The sequence below is a fragment of the Ixodes scapularis genome, unplaced genomic scaffold (assembly GCF_016920785.2).
Source record: "Ixodes scapularis isolate PalLabHiFi unplaced genomic scaffold, ASM1692078v2 PGA_scaffold1__304_contigs__length_218370807, whole genome shotgun sequence".
NCBI classification, from domain to species: domain Eukaryota; kingdom Metazoa; phylum Arthropoda; class Arachnida; order Ixodida; family Ixodidae; genus Ixodes; species Ixodes scapularis.
The window spans coordinates 152,136,520-152,144,249 of NW_024609846.1; positions in this window are offsets into that span (position 1 = coordinate 152,136,520).

Consider the following 7,730-nt stretch of genomic DNA (forward strand, 5'->3'; position numbering starts at 1 on the left):
AAAACTAGCAGCCTTTGTCTGCAGTGCATTCACCGAATGAGTTGGAACCCGGAACGCCGGTCCCCGGCGTATGTCTTTCGCATTTTAACGCGTTTGACGAGTGCAGTGGATGCAAAGGCAGCCCGATCCCGATAGCAGACGTCAAATCGACTTTCTCTATGTGTGGGCAGTACCCGTAGGCTGTACCGAACACCTAACGCTCGTTCGCTGCTGCTGTGAAGGGCTCCTCGTCTCTAGAACATTTATGACAACTCTGGAAGCTGTCTATTGCGTTCTGTTGTCTTATTTCAGCAAGCAATCAGCTATACTCGCACGAGAACAGCTGTGAACGGAGCTCTATGTGCATGAGTGCGCCAGTACAGATAACTTTGGCTTCGTTCGGTTACTTCAATTGCAATGGCGCTTACTAGTACTACTATTCTCACCGTTGCATCTATTTCATCTGCAGAAAATAGAATCTTGATTTTGCAGTCATTAGTATGAAAACGTCTTCTTGGTTTTTGTAAAACTCCATGCAAATGTAAAAGATTTCTTACTCCGGGGTCAGAAACATTAAAACCCAGAACGTTTTTTCTTGCGTTTTCACTGCCATATTTAATGTAATTTTGCTAGCCTAGGAAGCGCCTTCACATCCAGGCTAGCTGCATTACTTTTTTAATGCGAAAGGATTAACTCTTCCAATGAGTCGAGTAAAGTCATCAGCTTTGAAGCCACGCCAAACGGTACATTCACTTGTCCCAATGGAACAAAGCCTGTCGTCAGTAGCATTAATCGGATGGTTAGGCTCCCATTCGCTGGCGCGCGTCATCAACGAACGAGGCTCCCATTGGTTCTCGCGCCCCGTAGTTAAAAAAAACGCCACCAGAGAAGCCCTCTCCATGGAATCGCAGCGCACGCAGCGTCCCGGCCGCATGTAAGAGGGGGGGGGGGGGGGGGGCGGTGCTAGCCTGATCGCACAGCCCGGTCGGGCAAACTCCGGAGAGGCTGCAAGGCCGAGCTCAGCGCGGCGCGGTCCCTCCAAGAGACCGCGCGCTCGGATGTCGGCCGCTAACTCGGCAGTTGCGAAACGTGGCCGTCCACGCCACTACGCAGCTGGCGAACTAAAGCAGCGGAAGAATGACATTCATGCTTTTGCATTCGCAACTCAAAGGTCGTGCTTAGCTGTGCCGGAATTTTTTTTTTTTTTATTAATTATAATATTCAACTTACAGGGAAACCCCACTGCCGGAGAAATCGCGTTGCTGTTTTTTCGGTGGTGCTTTTAAGTCCATGGGCAATACGCAAAATGGCAGCGTCTTTAGCGGTTTAGGTGCACTGTGTGAGGAGGAGACTGTCAAAGGGTAGTTTCAACTTCGGTTTCGCCGGGATGTGCATCAGTCGTCTGTCATCGTCTCCGAATCGCCATTGCTCCCGTCCTCCTAGACCGCCCCACAAACTCTATAAAAAAAATGGAGGGAAAACGTAGAAACGACGTGTTTTCCTCCCTTCTACGGACGCGCCCCCAAGCGGATACGAGAAGAAGGGAAGAACGAGACAATGTTCTCCTTCTCCTGGCAGACGAGAGAAAGGTACCGCCCTCCCGCCTTATGTTCTTCCGATTTCGTTTTTTGAGCACATCGCGCGCGTTGTTTATAAAATGTTGTTGAGTTAATTGAGCTTCATCGGCAGCGAAGGCCGCCTGTAATTCCGTCTCCCAGTCCAAACGTGCCGAACATTTCGGTTATCTTGGCATTTTTGCTACTAATTTTATCAAGCGAGTAAACGAAGCCGCTAGGAACAGCGAAGTTACGGAGAGGTGCCAGCAGCGCTACATGCACTGTGCTAAGATAGCCGTGTCCTGGTTGTGTAACCTACAGTTTATCCTCGCAGTTTTCCCACTGTAGAACCACTTTTTGTATTTCGTTCTTGATGTTTTGTTTTTCAAAATGGCGGCCCCTATATCATTTTGTTTACTGGCTTCTCGCGTCCGGTTGCGTTGCGCCTTCGCTTTGCTGTGACGTGCGCACCACTTACGACAACACAAGTAATTTTTTCACGCAAGAGTTATGAGGCAGCTGTCTATTTTCGTTCTACATAGTACAACTGATACAAAAACGTTACAAACACTACATGTAATGATGTGGTTCTTCACGGGTATTAGCGAACAGACACTGTAGTACAAACCCTTTGAATCTTAGCCTTCAAGATATGTTCATAAAAATATTATAGACCGAAGATCAACAAACATAGTCTAAACAAGCAGAGGTAAAGTCGCGGTAAAGGAATTTCAAGACAGCTATTTATGAACTATGCAAAAAATGCACAGGCGCTACATTGCTTCATATACCTAGGAATATATTTCGACACTGATTTCTAGTGGTGCACGCATACTTATCTAAGTAAAATATTAAGAAGCGTTGTATGTTTCTGTATAATATTAAAATGTTTCTGTTTTCTTCTCTGAAAAAGAAATGATAACGCATGCTTTGACTTACAGCTATTTACGATACCGTGTTACCATCTTTATGAGGTGACTCACTTCTGGCGTGCAAGAATTGACTCCTTGCTAAGAGGTATTTTAAAAAGTGTTTCGTATGGCAGGCCAGATGTCTCTAGCGCGTGTATATTTCAAAAACTCCGTCTGCCATCGTTTTGGGTATTTTTTTAGAGAAAGTGTTGTGCTTCTCCATTTCTGGAATTCTAGTTTTATTACAGCCTACATTATAATATAATAATAATACCTTTAGGGCTTTAAGGCCATCACTTCGTTTCCAAGTGCCGCGGATCAGAACGAAGTATGGTGAGCGCACGAGAGTGTATTACGTTCCGCAAATATCTTACAGGCTACCGGAATCCTTGCAGTCCATAGCTTTGAGGCAAAAGCTCATGAAGGCAATACGGAATTTAGAGCTGTGAGGTAAAGGTTTTTTTCTTTCGTTTTTTTTTTTTTTTTTTTTTTTTTTTTTATGGTTATTAAAGATTTCTCTTTCTTTTCTTTTTTTCTTTTTTTTTTTTTCTAGCCCTACAAGTTGACCTTGTGATTTCGAGAACGTGTAAATTTTGCAAGTCAAATAACTCTTTCCACTTTTTCAGAACGTACCTTTCTACAATGTGTCTTTCCTTGTATCGCCACCTGCAAATCCAGGTCCACAAGTCCTTGAGGCTTTCACCGGCTCGCTATTGTACTTTCAAAAATGTATTTTCTTCAAATAAAACTATGTTCTAAACTATGTTCTATATAACGAGGGTAATTACAAACTAGATGCTTTAACACTAACCACACGCTAATGTGGTTAAGAATAAAGCTGTGTTTGAAGGTGCATCATACCTGTCCGTCCTTTTCTGTCCGAGATGAACATCCCAAATACCTGGTCAGTCTTCTATGAGGTATGTTGCATCTAGCCCAAATTCAGCACCGAGGCTGACGGCATCTAGGGGAGGCATTTCGAAGCTGCCCGAGTTTTCAACTTATCTCTTCGGTACTGTTATTAAAGATCAATAAGCAATTATCTGTGCGCGGTACTTCGTTACAATTTAGACGTAACACTAACCGCTCATTCACACTGGAAGCGGATCCGCGTTCGCGAAGCGGTTGCGAACGCGGTTGTATAAAGATCCAGTGCAATTGCACGCGCACCCGATGACATCAAGTGCGCGTGCAATTGTACTGAATATTTATACAACCGCGTCCCCAACCGCCTTGCGAACGCGGATCCGCTTCCAGTGTGAATGAGCGGTATAAGGTCACATGTGTAGTGGTCAAAAATGTTCACCAGGCGGCGGCCAATTGGGGTCACTTTCAGCTGCCAGTTTATCACGCTAAGGCCTACTACCTCGTTGGAGAAGGCAGACAGAATAAGGTTTAGACAAACCATGATGATAACAGGCGCTGCCCAACACCAGTGTCGCCCCGATTTAAGGCTTGACGTGGCTTGCATACTGAAGTGGCTAAAGCCTCTCACAGCAAAGGCTAGCCACGGCAGCATTGCTTCGTGCGATCCGTGCTTCGCAGCGTCACGCGCATTGTTGGGCGTGCATTGGATCACATATCAAATATTTAGTTGGACGGTCTGGACTAAATTCGGGACATATTGCTGCCATCTCTAGGACGATGTGGGACTGAGGACCTTTAATAAAAAGTCGTGAAAGTCCAGAAAACGCCGGGCTTGTATTACGTGATATTGCAATATTTGTTTTTAAAGTTCTGTCGATATGTCCCCGGCCGAATTATGTTCCCAAGACCAAACCGGACACGAAAGTCCCAGATGAAATTTGTGGCATTGCATTCTTCGTCTTGAAGGGTTAGCCGATTGCTTGTTCGTCTTAATATTTAACAAAAAAAAAATCTTTGGCAAACTACTTTCGTTACAAAACGCTCGTAATTTCAAAAATGAAAAAATAAATTGCCCGTCAACTTTGGCGCGAAGTTGAAGACGTGCGATATGGTTTTATGACGTGACGTCAAAGAATCAAGTCGCTGTGTCACTTGACAGCATAACTTCACGTGACATCAATTTCTCCCTCAAGATTTAGTGAGATAATTATTAACCACTTTGTTCATCAAACCGTACAACAACCGTATATTGTGTTCCAAATACATTTAAACGATGACTTCTTAAAGGGACCATGCAATGATTTTTATCAACTTCTTCCTCAGCTTTCAAGCGATACTGAATCGAAAGTTAATATATAACACTCACGTTCAGAAATAAATCAAACATGGTCAACTCCATCTGTGAAAGACAATCGCCCGCTTGTACCTTGAACAGGTGGCTATATTTTTCGTTCCAAAGGACCAAATCCAGCGAGCGCTCGAAGATCGGCAATCGGAGAGCGCGATGCATCATGGGAGACGTGGCATCAGTTGAACCAGCAAGGCTGAAGCTGCTTGGGGGACCACGAGGTTATGAGCCCCGCCACTTGGCGTCTTCACCGCGTTACAACGTGGTCGTTTTCAGCCGCCCCTCCCGCTCCCCGCACGAGTTGAATGGACCGGGAGAGAACGAAAACCTGGTTCGACAAAGCTCGCGCGCACGTAGCTTGTCGCCGTACTTTCGCGCGGAGCGGCGCTGCTTTACTACATAGAGTTATTAGGGAGTTTTCGTCGACCGAGTTTCCCCTTCGCTAAGCCCTCCGCAACGAAGAAGCCGCTACTCCGCCTGCGCGCCGATAGCCTTGTCTGTAGAGTTCCGGGTATCGTTGCGGGTTGCGGAGAGCGTACGGGACGGCGAAAACGATCTACGAAAACTTCCTATCATACGGCACGCTACAGATTCAACTGGCGCTGGTGTCTATACGACTTCCGTGATGCAAATTGAAGCATACGGCAACCCGTCTACTTTTGCGGTGTTCCTGTGCATTCCTTCGGGATAACGCGCGTGCATTTTGTCTCTTCGCCGACAAATAACACAGATAACTATTTGGGTATTACCTAATTTTATGTAACTTTACTGAGATTGTAAAAAGTGTAATTACTTTAGTTACAGCATTTTTCTTTGCCAGTGAACGATGTTAAACCTCGCTAAATTTCAGGCCCAAACCTCTGTTCCATAGCAGGTATGCAAAAACGACAGACGATTCTAAGCAAAATAACAATCAAAAGGAATGTAAATTGTGTTTAAGGTTCACCAGCATTCCGGTGGCGCATATATATCGCTGATATGTCCGTTCTGTCACTATATATAATGACCCCTTCGTGCATCTTTGCGAGCGGTTAAAACCATTCAAAACGTAAAGAATAAAGTATGTGGGCTATGGAAGGTGTGTCTTTTTATCATTTCCTATTTCACGCGGGTTTTGTCGGGCATCAGTTCTCTGGCCCTACATATTTTCAAAAGTTCGAGCGTGCGGGCGGTGTTTTCAACGAAGCATCTTCGCATATCTTCTCGAGCAGAAAGAAGACAACAGTACTTATTTCTTGCAAATCGGACTATATTATGAGGCATTAAATTCATTTCAATCGTCTGCCTGCACAAGAGTTACTGATGCAGTGTTACTGCGTAGATATTGCCCTGTCTTTTGGTTTTCCAGTTGTGCTTCGTTCGTTTGGCACGTATATCTTCTATGATGGAAAGCGCCAACGCTGCGTTCGCGCTAACAGTGTTCAACAGTGCACATAAAAACATGTAGGAAGCCGTTGTAGCACCGGTTTTTTTTTTCTATGAATTTTAAATAAAAGGTTTGAGGAACACCCCACCACTTCTTAGGAGTTGTTAAGGCGAAAGCAAAAACGCCACTCTTCCGCTGCTTTTTTTTTTTTTTTTAGCGCGCTTTCTGTTTGATCTTGATTGTTAAACGGTGCAGCCGCTCCCTCGCAGACACGCAGCGCCATGGGGTGGCCGTCGTTGAAACTAACGCACATCGGCCAATGGGAGCCCTGTCCACGCACGCCAGCCAATGGAGCCGAAGCCGAAATCCATCAGCTTTACTCCGCTCCCTTGGGATCGCGGAGACTAGGTGCCGTTTGGCTAGGCTTTTCGCGTGGTTTCATAGTTGGGAGCTGGCTTCACTTGAAGAAAGGATTTAAGGTGCCGTTTGGCGCGGTTTCAAAGTTGAGGACATTGGTTCGCTTCATACGACAGTTAATGCTTTCGCGGTAAGAACGCCGTAATTGACCAATTATTTCGTCTGTGTGAATAAGAAATGTTCTAATTTAATTCATCGTGAAATTTTCCGTTATAATCAAGCACAAAAAAAAAGAAAATGCACGCATTTTTTTATATAGAAATGCATTACCGGAAGTAAACTATCGACTAGTTGCGGTCTGCTTTAATTCGCTAAACCACACTGGCACCAGTTGAACCTCTAGAGTACATTATCATAACTCTAGGTGCTTTTAAGGTTAGAGTTACGGAACAACATTCGGTTTATTCATTATAAATAATGATTGGCGCAATTGCGATAATGGTGTGGCCAGACCGTGATTGACATTTAGTCAATGAAATAGGCCGTAGAATTTCGTGTCAGTGTCACTTTAAAGGGAAGATGTAAGAACGTGTGCACTTTGCGCAAATAACGCTTAGAACGGATCCCTGAAACACCCCTTCATTTTTCACCACACACAATGGAGGTCGCAGAAAAAAATAAAGAAAACGAGCAGCGTTCACCCCGTCAACTCGCAGCCAGAACAACCAGCCACGTGATCTGGAGCCGATTATATACCGCCAATGTTGACCATTGCCACGCGCTGGGGTTGGCAAAGCACAGGAGACGCGCTGAGTTCCAGACATTGTTATGGCTCTGCTATTGCCGTCATTGCAGCGATCGGACACGGACCACAACCGGAATGCTACACGAGCTATCAATTATCACGAGTTCTAAACGAGTGTTCACGCAATGCTCGGGTCCAATCTATGAGCGGCATTCAAATGTCGTCACTGGGCGGTACTGCGACCTACCAGCTACGTCATCAAGTTTTTGCTAACGAGAGATTGAAAAAAAAAACGCACGCCTTTGTCCTTGAAGTTACTCAGCAACAAGGAGCTTGTTCGCCAGAGGGGTTGCGTGAGAGTATGCTTGAGCCGCACTAGTAACAGTAAGCTCGTGTAAAGTGAAAAACATTCGAATTGCATATCTTTGCACAGCCCATTAACCCTCAACTCAAAAGCGAAATGAGGAGTCCTGTGGTCGTAACATGCTTGGCCACCGGACGCCGTGACTCCAATCTTCCACTATGATATTGAGGTATTTAGCGCACAAGGTGGAGAGAAGAAGGGAAGGACAGAAAAGAGCGCTACTCACAACTACGTTTA